The following is a 19,085-nucleotide window of genomic DNA, read 5'->3' as shown; positions in this document are numbered from 1 at the left end:
CCCTACATCCCCACACCTCTCCCCCTAAATTTCTTGTTTACCTCATTAGAGCCTCACCATGGCTCTTGGTGGGAGTTTACAAGTTGGTTGAACCAGTTTTTGCTGATCTGCTGCTGAGCTAACGTGTGGGTCCTTGTTCCCAAGCAGCACCAGGAAAAGCAGCTTGAGATCAAGCAGCGGTGAGATGCTGGCTGCCTCCTTTCTCTGGGGACTCCAGCTCTTGGACTCACCCACACAGAGCAACGGAGAGCAGGAGAGATACTGCTCCTACCCACTAAAGTGTTAACACAGGGCTTAGGTGGAAGGAGTTAAAATCCCCTTACACCAGAAATGTGAAGGTTCAAGCAGCAGTGTGGAGTCACACAGCGTGAAGATGGCAGCGCACAGCTGGTAAGTGTTCGTGGTATATAAGTGTGGAATATGTGCTGTTTACTGAACTGGGAAGGAAGGGCAGTGATCACGCAGGATAAAACTCAGGTCTCCTTTAAATTAGTTTTATTGAGTATAGATGCATCTGTGTATATGATGGCTGGAAGTGATCTTTCTAAACAGCCTGGTAAATTTAACATCATTGATTGGAGCCTTTTCTAACATGCTTTTTTTCAGTTTGTTCTCATTTAAGTGTGCAAATTTTATCTTAATTTCCTAATCAATCTTAAAAATCAAATTAATCAAAAAGAGATATGTGGTTTAACAGTGTCATTAGAGCACTGTGTTCGGCAAACAGAGGAGTTAGCAGTGGGCACCCAGAATAAGATCTAGTTTCAGTGAAGGTCTGTCCGTGTGCACCAGGTTTGCAAGGTCCCATCGTAGCCCACGGAGTTGAGTGAGTCAGCAGCACCTTGCTAGCATGTCAGCTAAGCAGCTACCACCACCAGGTTTCAGTTGTCTATGCACAAGCATCTAAAGCCACCTGAGACACCTCAAGGAGTGTGAGAAATCTGCACAGGGCTGATAGATATGGTGCAGAACCTACAGGACACCCATACCTTGCTAGATTGGCACATGGGGGACAGAAGGGATATATGATGACACATAAAATAACACGTTTAGACAATCCTAGATCTCCTTGCTTATATCATGCCTAGGCAAGAAAGTCTCACCACACTGTGTTTCCACGAAATTAGGCAGTCATCAGAAATCCATGAACCTGATTCCAGCAAGTTGCATTCAGGGTGTGTGGAAAGCTACTCTCAAAAATACTCTGATTTAAGCTACTCTCAAAAAGACTCTGATTTAATATTGCATACACGTATTTGAAAGCAGCATTTGGGTCAAGCAGTTCTATCATTTGGATCAAGATCTATCTTAAGCTGGCAGTTACTGATTTTTGACTTCTCAAAGAAAGATCAGATGGAAGGTCTTGGTGGGGTGAAGTCCCTGAGAAAGGAATTACTTTGAGATGAAAGTATTCTGCACTCTCACCCTGCCTCTGTGTCCTTCCCAGCCACCTGCAACTGGATGGGGGCACATAATAGTCCCTCTGTACAGGTAGACTTTGGGTCTGATCCAGCATGCCTACTGATATTTTTCTATCATAATTTACTAAGGGAATTCTCTTATTAACTTTGGACACTTAAAAGTACAGTGGTCTGAGACACTAAACGCCCAAGCCTCCTTCTATACCCAGTGAAGAGAAATAGGTATCCAGGTGTCTTAAGGCAAGAAGAATTGCACCTGAAGGAGGCTGTTTCTCCCCAGGAGACTTGAGGTGACAGACCTGGGCTCAGATGACTAATTCTATGTACGTAAGTGAAGTGATAGGACTTCCACCCTTCCTATTCCCAGGCATAGAGAGAGGTCTGGGGGGACTCAGAGGAGAGGTTTTCAAGTGCTAACAGCTTCCACTCGGATCACGAAAGCTCTTGGCACCCAATAAAAAGAATAAAGAGTATGCTTGATTCAAAGCCTTTCCCTTCCACCCCCATTCACTGGCCTTTTGATTTTGAATCTTCCTGCCAGGATCTGAATAATCTACAACATACTGACTGGCATGGTTCCCTCCAGCTGAAAGACAAATGGGAGGGAGAGAGGAGATTACTTCTTCATCTTGCCAGCAGGCTTGCTTTAAACAAAGTCACTGCATCCGTCTGTTGTTGCAGCAACGCTCCTGTAAAGTGCTGTGTGTACAGACAGGGAGGCACAACTGGTGCACCGTATGGATGCCAGCCAAGCCATAATCAGGTACACCACTAACCAGTGAGTAGCAGTGGTGGGCATGCACTGTTCCCCTCCTATCTGTTTGCTCAGCAGGCAGCACACTGCAAGCTGGGCTGGAGTGAGAGACCAACTATGTGGGTTTCCGTGTAGTTAGCACCTCTATGTACGCTAACCACAGAGTCAGTGGGATTGTTCACATGCTTAAAATTAAGCACGTGTTTAAGACCTGATGGCCCTCCTTACCCATAAGAGGCCCTGGATGCTGCTCAGGACTGCACAACTCTTGAACTCTTGAACTCTTGGAAGGGTTCACCACTCTGCAAACTGATGGTGCTCAGCTGTACTGTCCAGGCCACTTCCCTGGAGTTAGCTACCCCTGCTTTGCAGTGTCCTTGTGTCTCCAGAGCCCTCAGACAGGGTATTCAGTGACCCACCCCTTCCAATGTTCAACCTGCAGCACTCCTTGCATTCATTTTCCTACAACCTGTTGTGATCCCTCCCCCAGATATCACAGCCTCCTAGCAAATCCTTATCATAAAACTCTAACCACGATAAGAATGTAAACCCTTATCATAACACAGTGCCCATGAGTTAACTCGGCCTTCTGCTGACACATCTTGGCTTTTAACGAAAAGCAACAGATGCAGGCTCACTGGAACAGAAAGCTTCCTTCAGCTTTTTGTCTTTAAATCATGCAGTGCTGAAGGAGGAATTAACCTCTTAATCCTGTCCTATAGACAGGTGTTTTGCACAACTACACAGAAGGAAAAAGCTATTGTCATCAAAACCAGCTGCTGTTGCTTTTGGTTAGACTTCTGCTATCCCACAGAAACATAGAGCAATTCAGCATGTCTACTGAAGGTCCTAACAAGTCTGGAGCAACTGATCTTAACAGCGTCCTCAATGGATGACAAACCAAAAATGACAAAACAGATGTATGCAGTCTTAGGTCAATGCCCATCATTTCCAGGGTGCCCTTCTCTGAAAGGAGATGGTATGGGTCAAACTGTTGTTTTCCCCAGCAGAGCCAGGCGTGCAGCCCTCCTTAGGGAAGCAAAGGCACCTCTGTGCTCAGACTCAGCAGTGTAATTTGGTGTCAAGCGGGGAGAAACATGCTCGTTCAGATAATGTCAGAGAATTTCAGGTTCTCAAGGTTTCATCCATTGTGAGACAGATGTTCAAATGCAAGCGTAAACTGTTTAATTTATTTTTTTTTATAAACTGCACCACCTCCTTTGCTGGTATAAAATGCTATAGCTATGATCTAAGCCATAGAAGTATGTAGTTTTACATCATTTGAAGGTCTAACAGTCCAAGCCAGCCCTTGTGAAAGAAACAACAGTTTGTTCAGTACAGATCAAAACATTATCCTGTTGACACTTTAAAATAAAGTTCAGTAGCTAAGATAGGGTTGGCTTCAGTATGAAAAGGCAAAAGCTGGTTTCTTGCCCTCAAGATAAAGGCATAATTTTTCTTCTGTGTATGAATACTAATAAAAAAGGAAATGTCTTTCTCGTTGATCAGCATTTCTAGGAGGTGATATAAGAAAAAATGCTTAGCTTCAGATAAGAGCAAGATAAAATCTGAGGTGTGGGGCCATATGAAATCTGCATCAAAAGATTTCTTTAGGCGGCTGACTTCTCAGACTTGTGCACAATTTTGACTGGAGGGATGAAGAGAGAAAAGGGAAAATGAGCTACCCATAAATACTTTTTTATGTGCCATTTTTTAATATTTCAGATATTTTAAAATAATAAAAACACACAAAACTTTTCTAGATATCACTGCCAATATTCAAACATTATATTTACCTACAAATGTCACCTACCATGTGTATTTTTGGTTCAGAGAAAAGATTCAAATATAGCTGGCCTGCCTCTTAGCTGTATGTGATAGGGCGTGCCCATTGATTTTTTTTGACTGAGCAGTGTGAGCAGATGAAGAGCATCCACAGGGGTAATCTGACTAGCATGCTCAACCCATCTGGATCACATCAGCTTTTTTCCTTCACATAAGGACATAGGCGAGAGGCAAAGGAAAAACTTGATGAATTGCTCCTTCAGATTAGCTGGCCACTTACATAAACTTCAGGCTCATTTCATAAAATATGGCCCCAATACTCTTCTAACCTCACCATACTTCATGATCTTCAACTCAACCTACTCAAAAGCCTATTTAGCATCTAGGATGCTTAATCAAGCATGTGAGCAAAATATCCCTGAGGATCCCATCACACAAAGTACATTCTAGCAGCTCTTGATGAATACTTACTGACTTAGCTCAGCTACTTTAATGTTTTACAGTCATTTAAATAATCCTTTTGCTTATTCAGGACCTTTTCAGCAATGAGATCATTGATGAGAACAACACATGAAATCTCTGTCCCATTTGTTTCTGGCCAAACGTGTTCCTCTCATAGAAAGAGAATAGAATGAGTGTCCATTACGTTCCCTACCCTCGGGTAGGGAGAACAAAGTAATTGCTGACTGGTGCTTGTCTAATCTCTCCTACAGACCTGCAGTGATGGAAACTGTATGGGCTCCATGGGATGTTCAAGGAGTTCACTCCATGTTCAAAAGTTTCACTGTCCATAATGTTGTGAAGTTCTTACTGATGTCTTTTCCTAGTTAAGTACTGAAGAGCTTGGTCAAGAATTAGAACCATTTTCTTTTGAATCATTTCAAGAATTCCTAGAGTAACCTTTTTGAGGCAGATGAGTCAAATTTCTTCTGACAGTGAGTAATGTGTGGCTACATTTTTACAGAGATTCAAAGAACAAGTAGACACTTAAACAGATGAAAGTACAAAGCTTTGAAACCATATTCCATGCACAAGCTGAATCTGCAAGGGTTTCAGCAGGTCTGTCTGCAATTTATGTAGTGTTGCATTGCCTGCTTGACCCTTTCTGATTAAAACACATTATCGGATGATGGACAATGTTTCCTTGACATGCAATAGCATTGAAAACTCTTCATTCACCGAAAGCCCTATTTATTCAATTACATCTGTACCTGTCCTCCTTTATTTTAATGTGTTGGGCTCTATTATATCAGACTCCTGAGACCCAAGCTCCCTTTTCTCAAATGTTTCCCAAGGAAGGGTTAAAAAGTTCTTGCCTTGAACAGACCAGTAGAACTAATTTCTGGTCTTCTTAAAATGTTACCATATTGTGGGAGCTCATGAGATACCCCAGGTTTGGATGTAGTCACTAACATATACTTAGTCCATGAATACAATATTGCAATATCCAGCACACAACCCCAGGGATGGGTGCTTTCATCCAGCCCCTATGGTTGTGGCAGTAATCCTGTGCTTTATCACATCGACAGAATTGTACGTGTGGGGAATACTGTGAGGATCACAATTTAAACTCCAGCTTTGGGATACGTGGCAAAATATGTTCTTCACACTCCTTCCTGCTTTTGCACAAAAAAGAAAATGGCCCTGTTTCCTTGTTATAGTGGTTAAAGCCACAATTCCCAGCGGCTCTAGCACCAAGGTTTTCTTATGTAGGAACTCCTCCCTGGCAGACACTGATTGCTGGTCCCTTCCTTCTCCTTCCTATCATGCACAACAGCTGGGACTGATATGTTTGAACCCATCTGTATCTGCTCTTTCTGTACAGAGCTGAAAGGAAAAACGAGCTATAGGACTTGGCATTCTTTAAGCAGCAAAACATGGCTAACCCCTGGTCTCATGAGACCAAGACAGCTGATACTCCCTGTCACAGGATGCTTCAGGAATGGAGACATTGTCTAAATTGAAGAGGTCTGGTCCAAAAGGTTTCCAAGAAGGAAGAATGAAAACTGGCCTGTGTAAATGTTTTCACAAGAGTTAATAAAGCTGTACATTTCTGGACCATTTTTCACTTGCTAACCAGTGCTAAGACCTCAACAGCATGGGATCAGTTCACACCCTTAGGGAGATGGGGAGCTTGAATATATCTGCTGACGTGCCAGCTCCAGCCCTTTTGGGGGAAGACAGCTGCCTCCACAAGCCTCTTGCCCCTCTACTACTCTTGTACTGCCTCCCTCCCCACACTCTGTGGTGTGACAGCTGGGGAGCTCTGCTCCCCAGGTTGCTTAAATCACTCCCTTCCCAAGGTCACCTCTGCCCAAGATCATCTCCTTCCAGAGGGGACAGAGTCAGGTTCCCTATTGTACCTTTTCCCTGCCTGTGTCTCCTCAGGACGCTGAAGCCTTGCTTGTGAGTTCCTGCCTGCTGACCAGTTCATGCCTCCAGAGCTGTAGCCCCTAGCAGCTCTGTGCCTCTCCTTTCTCCTTCGTGTACTGCCACACGGCATGTACTGTTCCTAGTGTTACTGAGGAGTGAGGTGTGTCTCAGTGATGGACCAAAACTGACCGGAATCTGTTGCTTTCTGAATGGCAAATGTGGGCAGGCACCTGCCTGTACACAGTGCCCTAAACTTCAGTTTTCTGTGTCAACAGAAAGTAACATACAAAAAGACAGATATTTTAACATAACACTTTTTCCCAAAGTCCTGAATGGTCTGGAGATAAATAACTGTGCAAAAATCTTTCTTTTCAGCCCATATGCAAAGCTAATACAAGGCTTTGGAACTCAGTGAAGCAAAGATAACCTGCATATGACGCGTTCTGCCCGTAGGAAGTCATTATCGATTTAAGGCACTGTGGGAATGAGTCAGGACTTCAGCACCTATCAGTGAAATACCTTTTGAAAACAGTTTGTAAGACTTACTCCTGTCCTTTCTAAACACACATTGTGGGGGTCCTCCCTCTCATATGGTGTACCAGTTCCCGTTGGCATTTTAACTTGACCAGTGGCTATCTCTTCAGCAATCAGACTGCCCTCTGGCAAGAGAGAAGCAGGCCAGGTAAAATCTTTGGAGATCCTGCTTTAAGAGTAGACCAAGGGCTCTACCCTGGATGAAATCAGAAAACCTGTGCTAAGGGATGGCTGTAGATTGCTCACCACTGGCAAATCATGGCTGGCATAACTAGGTGTGCTCCAGCAGCTGCACCTCCAAGTACACCTACAGATGTGGGACACGGCAGATGTGTGAGCAGCTCCCCTGGCAAGTACTGGGAGCCACCATAGTCTCTGGCCGGCTCTGTGCCAGAGAGAAAAAGGTGTCACAGCACTATTTCCCATCACCTCTGAATATTTCTGTCCTTTGCAACACTTATCTTAAGCTTAGCCTGATAAGGGTTGAGCCTTGAGCATTTCTCACAAGGAAAGCTGGTTTGCTTTAATTTGTGTATTGAACAGCAGCTCTTTTCTGTGCCGAAGGCTGCTTGTAGCAGTTGATTATTTTCACATGGCTATCTACAAGCCAGAGCAGCCTGTCATGAATAGCAGAAGGATAAGGCACCAGCAGGGCCAGGGCTTGGCCACATGGGGAGGGTAACCAGGTGTAGAAGAGAGCAGACAGGATCAGGGCACCCAAGCAGAGGAGGGAGGTCCACAAGGCTACTCGTGTTGCTTCTCTGTCTGCTGAGGCTGAACACTTTCCTACGGGCAAGACCAGCATATTTTAAACTATAATTGTACAGCTAAAGCAGTACAACCCCTCATATGGATGCATTTACTCGTGTGTAATTTATTTACAGAAAGTAAGAAATATAATTTATACTGATGTAGACACTGGTAGCCCCATCGTTGTTTTTACCTCTTCAGCCACACTGGCTGTACAACCTCAAGTCTCACATTCCATCTGCTCTCTCTCTTTTATTTTACAATATAAGCCTGTCTTGGACAAGTTGCCTAATCTCTCCATTTTTTCTCCCCAGGGCTGTCATCAGGCAGAACCTTTCTTTACTGCTACACAGCCAAAACAGCCTACTTACAGACACCTTCATTTGGGAAGCAGGGACACAAAAAGGTGAAGCCAGGCAAGTCCCAAAGCTCTGCCTGAAGCTACCCCTTGGGAGATGCTCTAGCTCTGGTTCTCTACTACTCCACAGAAACCTTTTGCCAGTACTGATGTGGAAATTTTTCTCCTTCTTTCTTCTCCATGAACAATCTACAGTGCCAAAACACAAGTGAAGAACATGCCTCTGTCAATGTGCTCTGTAAATCTATCTCAAAATAGTCACCTTGGTCAAAAGACATTTCAGTACTTTGGTTCAAATGTGGATGATCTCATAGGGGGAACTGAAACAAAATGAAGCCATTTATTAAAGACAGAAGACCTGGAAATCGGTTAAAACCCTGAAACTCAGGAAAACATATGTATGTATGTCCATTCAACATAATTTTCTTTTATTTGTTCCCAAATCCCTGGCCCCTTGCTTAGACACTGCTCAAAACACTGATGTTATCCCAACTCTATTCAACATAACAGAGGCCAAATAACAGAAAACTGTATTTTTCCAGATACTACATGGAAACTTCACCAGATAAGTAAAAGGTGGCCATACACACAGCCTAGTTTCTGATGCTTCGTATTCATCTTGGCAAGTGTTATAGGGTGCACATTGCTGTCAATAATAACAAATTTATAAACTGCACTAGCACTTCTCGGAACACAGGTTGCACAGGTTTCGTATCAGGATTGCTTAGTAGTCACTTTAAAGGACAAGTAGTTGTGTAGGAAACTTTGGGTTTAAAGCAGTTGGTTACCCTACTTCTATAAAATACTTATAAAATCTACCAGAGTAAAAACGATGCAATTCAGTCACTTTAAAAGGCTTGGGGTTTTCTATCAACTCTCACCGATGAGTGGGCAAAAATATGAGATTAAGATCAAAGTAGCCTAAAAATTTTGCAAAGTCAAATACAGGCGCAATATTCACTCTCAAGTGTTAAATTTATCTTTCATCACTTCACATTCACCATGGTCTAAATGAAGGATTGAAAAACGTCCCAGCTGACATGGAGTTAGCAAGCAAGTAAAAACTAAAAAAAAAAAAATAATGCCCAGTCATGGACCATTAGCCAGCACATGGCACACCTACAAGGAAAATCCAGGAAGGCTGGGACCCTGTACCCCAAAGGGCAGGATGCTGGCCAGGAAGGTTCCTATGGCTGCTGTGAATTTCTGTTCCCAGCTAAGTCTAGGCTCTCTCTGTGGACAGGCAGTGCCCCCTCGTAACAAAGAGGGTCTCATGGAGATTTGGGAAGAAATTTGTCAGGACTGTCAGTTTGGGCATCCACGCACCCAGAACTCAGATGTATGGCCAGATGCATAAATGTAAAAGACCGGGACTCAGATCCGAGAAAGGCTAGAAAACCTAATCACAGGCTAAGGAAATGAATTCCTGGGAATCACTTTGAAGAGGATTTTCTCTCCCTGAGGGCCAGGGAGTGCTGCCTGCTGAGGAGGAAGGGTTTCTGCCCCAGAACACCTGGGTTCCACTCAAATGATCTTGGTAATAAATATCATGAAAAACGATAAATTATACCTACTTGAGCTGTGTGCCTTAAGCAGTTGACATTTGCAAGGCACAATGAAATCCTCAAAATGAAAGACAGCACATGTGGTGCGTGAAAAGAATGATACCATTGCCTAATTTCGTTCCAGAGGAAAGCTTCTGCTACCCAGAATTGCAGTGTGTGTGCTGCAAAGCACAGACAACACATGAGTCCTTTCTTTTTGTGGTGGACAGGTCTTTACCATAACCAAGTTCACAAAAAATGTGTTTTGCTTTCTCTGGATCTTTGAAGGAGGACTAGGGAGACATCTTCATCTCCAATAGAGAAGGCATAAATTCTAAAATTCAGGTCTGTCTATAGATCATATGCTTTTTCATGTAAGGTAGCTGCTGCGATTTCCCTGAAATTCACCAGTCTTAAAACAGACTGAAAAAATGATCTTAGGAGTAGGCAACAGACTTGAGATGCTCATGCTTATTTCTGTGCCAGAGATTTGAGATTCCCCAAACTGCAGCAATTCTGGAAGCTACAGCTTCACCCCATGCATGAACATAGACACCTTGGTGAGTTGTGGGTGTCCCCATTCCCTGTGACCTCAGGGGAGGAAGCAGTCTTCTCCTTGACAGATTCCTGCCCTGCATATGAGATCTCTGCAGTAGCACGGGAGCACACTGAGGACTGACACACAGCTCCTTTGCCTGGCTTTTGTCCTTGGGTAGATGGAGAGTGCACATGGGAACTTATTCCTTTACCACTTGTCTTCCTGGCTTTCAAAATGGGCTGATCAGAAAAACTCTCAGAGAAGTTACCTGTAACTGTACCAGTGTGCAGGAGCAATGCTGTCAAGCATCTTCTGCTGGCGCCAAAAGTAATGCCTGCTGAGCTCTTACAATGAGATTGACTTGCCAGGCAAGTACAGCACTTCGCTGCTGTAAATTGGTTCCTGGCAAAGAGAGGATAAAAGCTTATTGCTGTGCATGCATCATGCCAGTCCTGGGGTCACCTTGGCATGGGTCCATCTGATCCAGCTGAAGATTATTGCATGTGTTGTAGTGGAGGCTCCAGAGCCCAAGTGGCTGGGCTCTTGGTTTTGCAGGCAGGGAGGCTGGGAGGGCACGGGAGCAAGGAGCGGGGACAGGGGCATGGGAGAGCTTACTTCTCAGGTCACAGCTGCTTTACATCATTATCGCTCTGCAGAGCCGCTGTGGGTTGGCACCCCTGGCAGAGAGAGCAGGGGGAAGCATGGGGGCTCACGGCAGCAGCCCTGAGCGGGGGTCAGTGATGGCCTCACCCCACACCAGTGCCCAGGCACCACTGGCTGCATGCAGCGGGCAGCCAGCCTTTCTGCCTTGCCCTGTTCCCACCACTGAGGGACCTGCCACAGAATCTGTGCTGGAGCTAACCTCTGTATGTCAGCTGCCTTTATAGTCAGGTTGCTACGGTCTTGCTCATCTGCCCTGTTGAAGACACCTGTTTTAGGAAGAGGTGAATTGCACCATTTCTCTCCACTTTTCACTAATGGGTCAAGGGTAACATGCATGGAGACAAAGTGTAGACACTCACTTTTGGTCACATGAGTCCAAGTCTCAATCCTGAACCTTCCTAGTCTATTAGATACATCCTGTGGTCAAGCTCCTTCAACATTAAGAATAATGTAAGAATAATTAAGAATACGTAAGAATAAGTACCTGAAAACTACATCTGTACTGGTTTTTCCTTTTCAGTAGATGCCCTTCACCCTGTATGAAGAAAAAGTTCTGATCCTCACTTGGAGGTACGTTGGTCTCCTGAGTCTGAAAACGGCTTTCAACACTTGCCTGGAGGAATTGTAAGGCCCTTTTTCCAGTCCATGGGGAGTCCTTCCAATAGCTGCAAGAGACTCTGAAGAAATGCTGCAGACATGCTCTGCATCCCACTGACCACATAATGTTCTCCAGGAAGATGAGGGGTTCCTCTGCCTATGTGCCCTTGAGACAGGCTTCAAGGGCTGAAAGCAGCAGGAAAACTGAGGCACTTGTATATCATCAGTGAAAATGCCTGTAGCACACTGGCAACAGGAGTGTCACAGCTGGGATAAAATGAATTGGACATAACATGAAAGATAAGGGCTTCTAGGGGATTTGCATGGGCTGTGCTATTCCTTTTCATAGTCCATTCCACACTTTTCTCAAGAATCCACCGAAGTTCTTAAGAAACCAGGGCACCTGGTCAGCACTGTTATCTGACTTGGCAGGAAATGACACTGCTATGGGACAGACTTAGGAGGGAGCCTAAAGCTGGTTTTGTTCCAGACTGGGAAAAAGCCAAAATGCTTTCACAAAGCAGAATAAAGTCACAGCTCCTGTCTCCATATTGTTCGCCTTCCTCTCAGTACCTCAGGAACCATCTCACCAAAAATAATTTTGCAAATACTATATCTTCACAAAACGTTTTCACCATCAAACCAGTATCTGGATACAAAATAAAACCAGCCATTAGAATGTCCAAACCAACTATCCACTGTAGGTTCATCTGGCTGCAGGAACTGCTTTATATTTCCCAAGTTTAAAACATTTTTTTCAAATCTGTGACTGAAAAATGCAGAGTATTTGAACACTAGAAGAGAGCTTGGTACCATGCTCATTTGGACATAGCGCAAAAGCACCTGACCCAAGAAAATGCTTTTCAAAAAAACACTTTTTTGGTCAAAAATGCTGTTTTATTGAAAACCAAACAGCTTCATGTGTCAGCATTGACCAACCTTGTCTTAAGTCTAGGATAAATTTTTTTCTGGAGAAAAGCTTTAACCCCAGAATAACCTGATAACTCAAAGCACACACGATCCCACTTTTTGGGGTCCTGGTAAGGACAATAATCCCTTGGGAAAATGTCTTTGGCTCTCTTGTGGTTTTTTAGTCAATTTTCAGACTGACTTGTGTTTTCAGCTTTATTACTGCAATAAGTAATTTAAAACCCTTAGGTTTTCTCAACACAGAGTTATTTTCACTGCAGTACCTGAGCGGTTGTCTCTAGGGAAGGTCCTGGTTTCCCACCACAGTTGATGGCTGGGACGCCGAAGGCCCAGCATGTTCACACTTGCTCACAACAGCCTTTTGAAGCAGAAATCTGCCTCTCTTCCTTAGCAAACAACACACACTCTGCTGCCACTGCTAGAGGCATGTTTCCAGTCCCGGCATGACTGTGTCATCTTCATTTATCTCACTGCCTTGATTGAGTTACTCTTCGATAGCCTGTAGGGGAAATGAGGCCTCACCTAGTGTCTGTCAGGCTGTTGACAGCAAAACAAGGTCTGTTTCCTTTGGGTTTGTGGTGTTTTGGTTGCGTTCTTCCTAACTTTCACATATCAATCAAAGAGCCATCCTTACAGGTGATGTTTCAGCAATTCAGTGCAATAAATTAACTATCTGCTGGTGGAGAGAGCCTCACACTGAAACTGAAATTGGCCCTATAGGTCTGGGAAGGATCCTCTAGCTTGTTTCTCTCCTGCCCAAACAACAAAAAAAGAACCTTTGGGGGCATTTATCGTCAAACTTTTGAAAGCTTGTCTGCCATTTGGTTTTAGATTGGTGGAAGTATTTTGAAAAGAAAACACAGGCTCACCTGTCAGTTAAGCGTCACTGAAAATGCTACACCCTGGACTTCCGAGGGGGTTCTGGCATCGTGGTGCACAGAAGTGTCCTGGGCAGCTAGCGACACCTCATTCTGGTCCGAGCCTGTGACTAGCTCTCAGTGCAAGGTGAGTAAACTTGAGCCTCACGCACATGGTGACATTGTTGCAGATCAACAGGCCCTCTGCATGGGCTGAGCAGTGCCACTTGCCCTATGTATATCTGCAGGAATTGTAAGGTGACAACATTTATCCTAGACATTTTCCTCCTGGAACTATATAAAGATGCCTTACTTTGTCTGCCATGCTCTAAGAGCACCTGCATGAACAGCTACCATGACACAGTGGGTAGGTGAGTACCCTGCATGTATTTTAAGTGAACTGGTTGTTCATAGAAGACTTATCTGATCCATTTTTCCAAGCAACTGCATTCACTGAAGAGTGAAATGAATAACCTGGTTAATCTGTTGCTGCTGTCATAGCTATTATCACTGCTTTTATTACCATTATTGCTATTAATTTTTATTTATCAAATTACTGCCAAGCAAGAAGGTCTCCTTGTTCCAGTTGTTGATCCCAGAGAGGATACTGTCCAAATAGAGAACACAGAAGAGAAGAGATGAGTTAAATGCACAAGCAGATTGTGTGGCATGGTGGCAGCCAGCATCACATCAACTGCACAGCACGATGGCTGTCGGGTTTCTGGAGGGAAGGCAGGGCACTGCCTGCAAGGGGTTGAGCTGAAGAGGAAGAAAGGTGGTGGGAGAGGGAAGTCGCTGAGATTTGCATTGGTAGGCTTTTACTCATATAGCCTGTCTTTCCAAGGTGATGAATGCCAATTCAATGTGAGAAAATGTAGAAGTCCCTCTTCCAATCCAAACAAAACTCATTGAACCAAAGTTTGTCAAATGATGGTGTCAGAGCAGATAAAACTAAGCTCCTTGTATGAAAAAAAAGCATCACTATAAATAAAACCAGATCATTTCTTATCCTTGTTTGTCACCCATTCTTCAGCTATCAGGCACTGCTGAGGCACTGTGTTAGAGAAATTACTGGGAGCATCTGGAAACACCATCTGCTTGCATTTACTAGCTGGTTCTTTTGTCCAGGTTCATTATCACTGATCCTTTATAAATAAGTAGTGTTCCAAAAATACTTCTGTGTAGCAAACCTCACCATTTCCTCATGGCTTGGCTTTGCAGCACTTGATTGTGCACGTTCCCTCCTTGCCCCTGCTGGGACAAGCTCAGTGACAGTCATTTGAGGGCAGGGCCTTTAGTTAACAGACAAAACTTCTTTTTTTTTTTTTTTTTTCAGACAGACAGGAATGTGATCCTTCATCAGGGGGTTCTTCAATACCAAGAGGGCAACCCAGTCTTATGTGTCAAGCTCCAATGGATCAGATAAAACCCTAGCCAAATGCATGTCAGCACCAGCTCAAGACATTTTAACATGCATTTATACTCAGTGGGCTATGACCTCATTAGGGTTATTCAACAGCAATCACAGCTACAGCTTCGTGGTGGGTCACAATGGTATTATGCAGACATACCCCCCAGTAAGTGGAAATCAGCTCAGTTTCACTAGCAGAGTAGCTGTCTGCAAAACCCACCTGGAAAACAGCCAGTTGCATCTCTGCTCTGCTGTGCCTTCTTGACTTCTTTAAATCCAAATATGAGCATAGGCTATAATTATCTCAGAGGCTTGCCTAGTGACAGACAGTGCCATCACCCAGCAGCAGCAGCAGAACATGGGATGGATCCCACAGCAGACATCAAGAGAAGATTGTCAATGATTTCAGTTGGCCCATTAGAAACACCCCTGAAGCCCATGGGATTCTTTCCATAGAAGCTTCTTGCTGTTTGGTGGAGCCCAAGTAGAGAGGGGATGGTTGTATAGACAATCAACTTTTCCTGTACATGTCAAAGGGCAGAGGAGAGGAGGTGTTGTGCTTCTATACTTCTTGAATTCTTTCTACCTACCAGGTCTTGAGCTCAAGCCTAGGTTTTTTCCCAGCACTTCAAGTGCCTAAAGCAATGCCCAGAAAGACAAAGCTAAAGGATATGAGGGACAGAGAGATCAACTTTACATTTCTGTAATTCCCCCTGGATAGAGCACTTGTTTATTTAGGAGAAGAGTTGCCTTTGCTTAGTTTCCCATATGACAATTCTCTGCTCAGTCTTATCTTGGAGTGACTCACAGGATGGGTCAAAAGGTGAAGAGAAACTTTATGGTAACCTCCTCATAACCCTCTCATAAAGTCTGTTTTCTTTGGACTCTTTGTTTGTATTTGTAATCAGTGGGCAATTTCCCCTCATGTCTGTTTTCCACCCTTCTTTTTTTTTAATTGAAAACTTGGTGAAGTTAATGTTCCTTTTGTACCAAAAGCCCTCCCCCTTCCTGCCTCGCATGTCCTGTGCATTCATTCAATTCCCCTCAGGCCATATCTTCAGCTACTGAAAAATGGCAAAACTCCATTGCCTCCATAGGGATGTCCATCAGTGCTCCAGGAGGGCTGCTGACCTGCCCCAAGGAAGAGCAGTGTCCTAGCATGGCTGGTGGTGGCTGGCTGGAGTCCCCAGGGGCTCCTACCCTACCTGTGGATGGATGTTTCCTGACTGCCTCCAAACATAAAATTACTCCTGCTTGAGGTAATATATTCTGATACCCTGAAATACTTCTCAGTCTGGCATTGGGCTGGAGAGGTTTGTAGTTAACAGCAGGGCCTCTCAAGCAGTGTTCTTGGGAAAGATGCCAAAAGCATCCCAGCAATGCATTTCCTCTTCAATCACAAGTCAGGTCTCCCCCTGGCCATCCAGCCACTAAATACAGGTCTCAGAAGCGAAGTGCTCACCCACTCCACTTTGCACATCCTTTCGCTACGTGGGTTTGACCACCAGCCTGTCCGAGTTAACAGTCATGACTCTGAATCATTGCTGCTGCCAGGAGAAGACTGACTACCTGGCAAGTGGGTCACCCCCAGCTCCCAGGCTCCTGAGTCCCTAGCAAAGCCAATGCTCTTCAGGACATCCTTCAGTGTGCATCTGATTTTCAGTGTAGGTTTAAAGGCCATTAAAGCTAATAGAACTGAGCATGTGGATATCATTAAACATGCTTCAGTTCCTTGCTGGTAGATTTCAGCAGATACACAAGTATTTTGTTGAACAGAGGCTTGTGAACACCAACCTAGCAGGACGTTTTTTATTTATTGTTCAAATACTAAGAGTTGATCTTAGTCCTACAGAAGCGTACCTATCTGTTGCAATGGACACATACCAAATGGAGACAGAAGAACAAAGTGTTTTTCCTAGCTTTTTTCATTTATCAGTGACCAAGCATGTGCAGATGCCTGGGGGATGAGTCTGGAAAGTGCAGAGAAAACAAATGCACAGAGCAAAATGGAAACAGTCCTTGCTTTTACAGTTACACAGAGCAGTATCACCTCAGTGTTAGCAGTGGCAAACTTTTCCACTCCCCATCTGCTAGCATTCATTTTAATTCCTGCAGTAGTGTACTATGGAAAATATGGAGTCAGGGAGTCCTTAGTTTTTAACTCATTTGTTTCTCTTCACCCATAGAGGAAATGTTTCTGTTTCTACAGTATGTCCATTTTCAATGGCTTGGTTTTCATCACCAAAGGAAAAGAAGTGGAAAAAAAAGCAGCAGATTTTTTTCAACAGACCTAATGTCTGAGTCACAGTCAGGAAGAGGGTAATGAACTTTGTTCCAAATGGCACCAGTGTTGTGTCTTTCCTGACAGGTTTTTTCTTGCAGCCAGATATAGGAAAAGTAGGTTGTCAGTTAAAAATGAACAGATTTTATGCTCTCCATACTTAACCGCTCACTTCAAGCTACAGACAAACCTCCCAGCAAGCTGCCCCTCTCTGAAGCTGCTATAAAATTCCAAAGTAATTCATAGCAACTCAACCATTGCTTGTAAATTGGTCGGGCCTTTGACATTTTAGGCCTTGATTCAAGAAATATGGTTAATCGGGACTTAGCAGGACAAAGCAAAAATCTTTATATCAAGCACATGCTTTTAGAATGTTTCAGGAGTGAAACCGAAGTTTCTGTCTAGTCAGGAAATATTTATGAATAGAAACTGATTTGGAGGACTCTTTCTCAAATGTTGACTTCTTAAGAAGACCCTCCTTTTGTAATCCCTTTTCAGAAGAATGTCAGCACATTTCTCAGGCACTGGCTGCCATCAGAACAAATGTTTTTCTCAGAAGTATGAAAAAGTACAGCATCTGTTCAAAGTCTGCTGAACAAATGAAGTTAAAGACCATGAGAGGTCATCAAATGGAAAACAAGAGTTTCTTCCCTGCAATCATTAACTTTGCCTTCATTGTTGCTACTCTCTCCATCAGGAATAATGTGAGATGACCACCTAATCTGTTACAGAGATCTGGTATCTGAATGCCAAACTTTTTGCTGCTCCTTTGAAAGGTGATTTGAACAAATGGTTAGAGTGGTCTTGCAAAAAATTATGCACAAATATTCAAGCAGATAAACTAGGGAAGCTCTTGGCATCAACAAATCAAATTAACAAGTCCTGGTAGTTTGGGCTGTATGAGCTAAAGAGGCTGGCTTGACTATGCAGTGCCCTGTTGTAAAAAGCTAATAGCAAAAATAATGCTATAGATCAGGAATCTCCACCAGGCCTTCCGGCTTTCCAACAGGTAGCAGGTCCCACAGAAGTTATTATCTTTTGTTTTAAAATAATAAACCGTTCTCTCTTGGATAAAGGCAGAGAAGCAGATTAAAAACTAGGTAAGATAGATTTAAAGATCACTGCTTTTTTCAATCAAGAAGGGTTCTGGAACTGTGTATATTGTAAAAGACTAAAAAAAAACGGATCAAAATAAAACCAGCTAGTGCCTTTATTCCTAACTGGCCTGGTTATTTTGAGCTGCATATGCCTACACTGCACTCTGTAAGGAACAAGCTAGGTGTAAGTGGCCAGCGGGTCCAAAAGCACCTATCTCAGACTTGCCACCTCCTGACACACCGCATTTCCATGGTGTGCTGCATATTAAGGAAAACAGAAACAGAAATAAGCAGCACTAAAACATTTTTCAATTAACAAGTGATTACATCTCTGTAATTTTGCTGATTATGTAGCAAAAACTAAGTATATTTGAACCAGCTGCCTAGTATGCTGGAGGGATGATGCCCATCGATGAGACTCTGCAGAGCCATGCTCCCATCCTGCTGGCATGTCGGCAGCTGCAGGAGCACAGTCCTGCCCTTTCCATCCCTGCAACACCCCATATGAGACTGATACACCTGAAATAACGAGCATCCACTAATTGGTTTACAGCGTAGTAGCAGGGAAGAGTGCCATGTCAGCAAATTCAAGGTCTGACTCACCAAGCCTTGCTAGGTGACCAGTGCCACTGGCTATGTCACCCAGGAGCTGCAAAGAGTTCACTGTGCATCCTACCTTTGTGTGCTTGCCGGTCCAGGTCTTTCTGGTAGAGAAATAGAAACAAGAGAGGAAACAAGCTGGGGTGTCTGTGTTACTTGGAGGAGTAGCACATGTGTTCAGGCTGACATGGGATTAATCTCAGAAGATGGCAGGAAGAAGGTCACTGTAAGGGACAGCTTGGGGCTCAGGGGCTAGATGCCATTTTTAACACCGCTGCTGTCCTGGCCAGAACAAACTCCCTTTTAACCATATAATACCTCACCCATGCCCACACTCCCACCCTGTTGTCCTTGCTGTCTATTGAAAGGGCAAGTGTTGACGGTGGGATGGCATGCCTGCACACCAGAGCCCCTTTGAGCGATACGCCTGCTGAGAAGGAGCCAGCCCAGGCTTGAGCACAGGCAGGGGTGGCCTGCCTGGTCTTCAGTCCCATCACTGCTGTCTCCCTGCCTGCTGCAGACCATGGCCATGCTGTGCTCAGGGCTGGGCTGCAGCCTGAAGCTGGAAACAAGTTTTGGGGACAGCCTGTGC

At 44.2% G+C, this 19,085-nt stretch overlaps 1 long non-coding RNA gene across 3 annotated transcripts in view; it reads right to left on the bottom strand.

Annotated features, from left to right (window-relative positions):
• Nucleotides 1-478: 478 nt before the first annotated feature.
• Nucleotides 479-19,085, bottom strand: part of LOC121090314 — a 38,888-nt gene continuing 20,281 nt past the window's right edge. For all 3 annotated transcript variants that reach the window (XR_005828518.1, XR_005828519.1, XR_005828520.1), the window contains one exon: nucleotides 479-18,597. This is a non-coding gene — a long non-coding RNA (uncharacterized LOC121090314). The remainder of the gene's footprint in view (nucleotides 18,598-19,085) is intronic.

Source organism: Falco naumanni, chromosome 6 (assembly GCF_017639655.2).
Source record: "Falco naumanni isolate bFalNau1 chromosome 6, bFalNau1.pat, whole genome shotgun sequence".
In the NCBI taxonomy this organism is placed as follows: Eukaryota; Metazoa; Chordata; class Aves; order Falconiformes; family Falconidae; genus Falco; species Falco naumanni.
The sequence above is the reverse complement of the archived record's forward strand: the minus strand, read 5'-3'. Positions and strand labels throughout refer to the sequence as shown.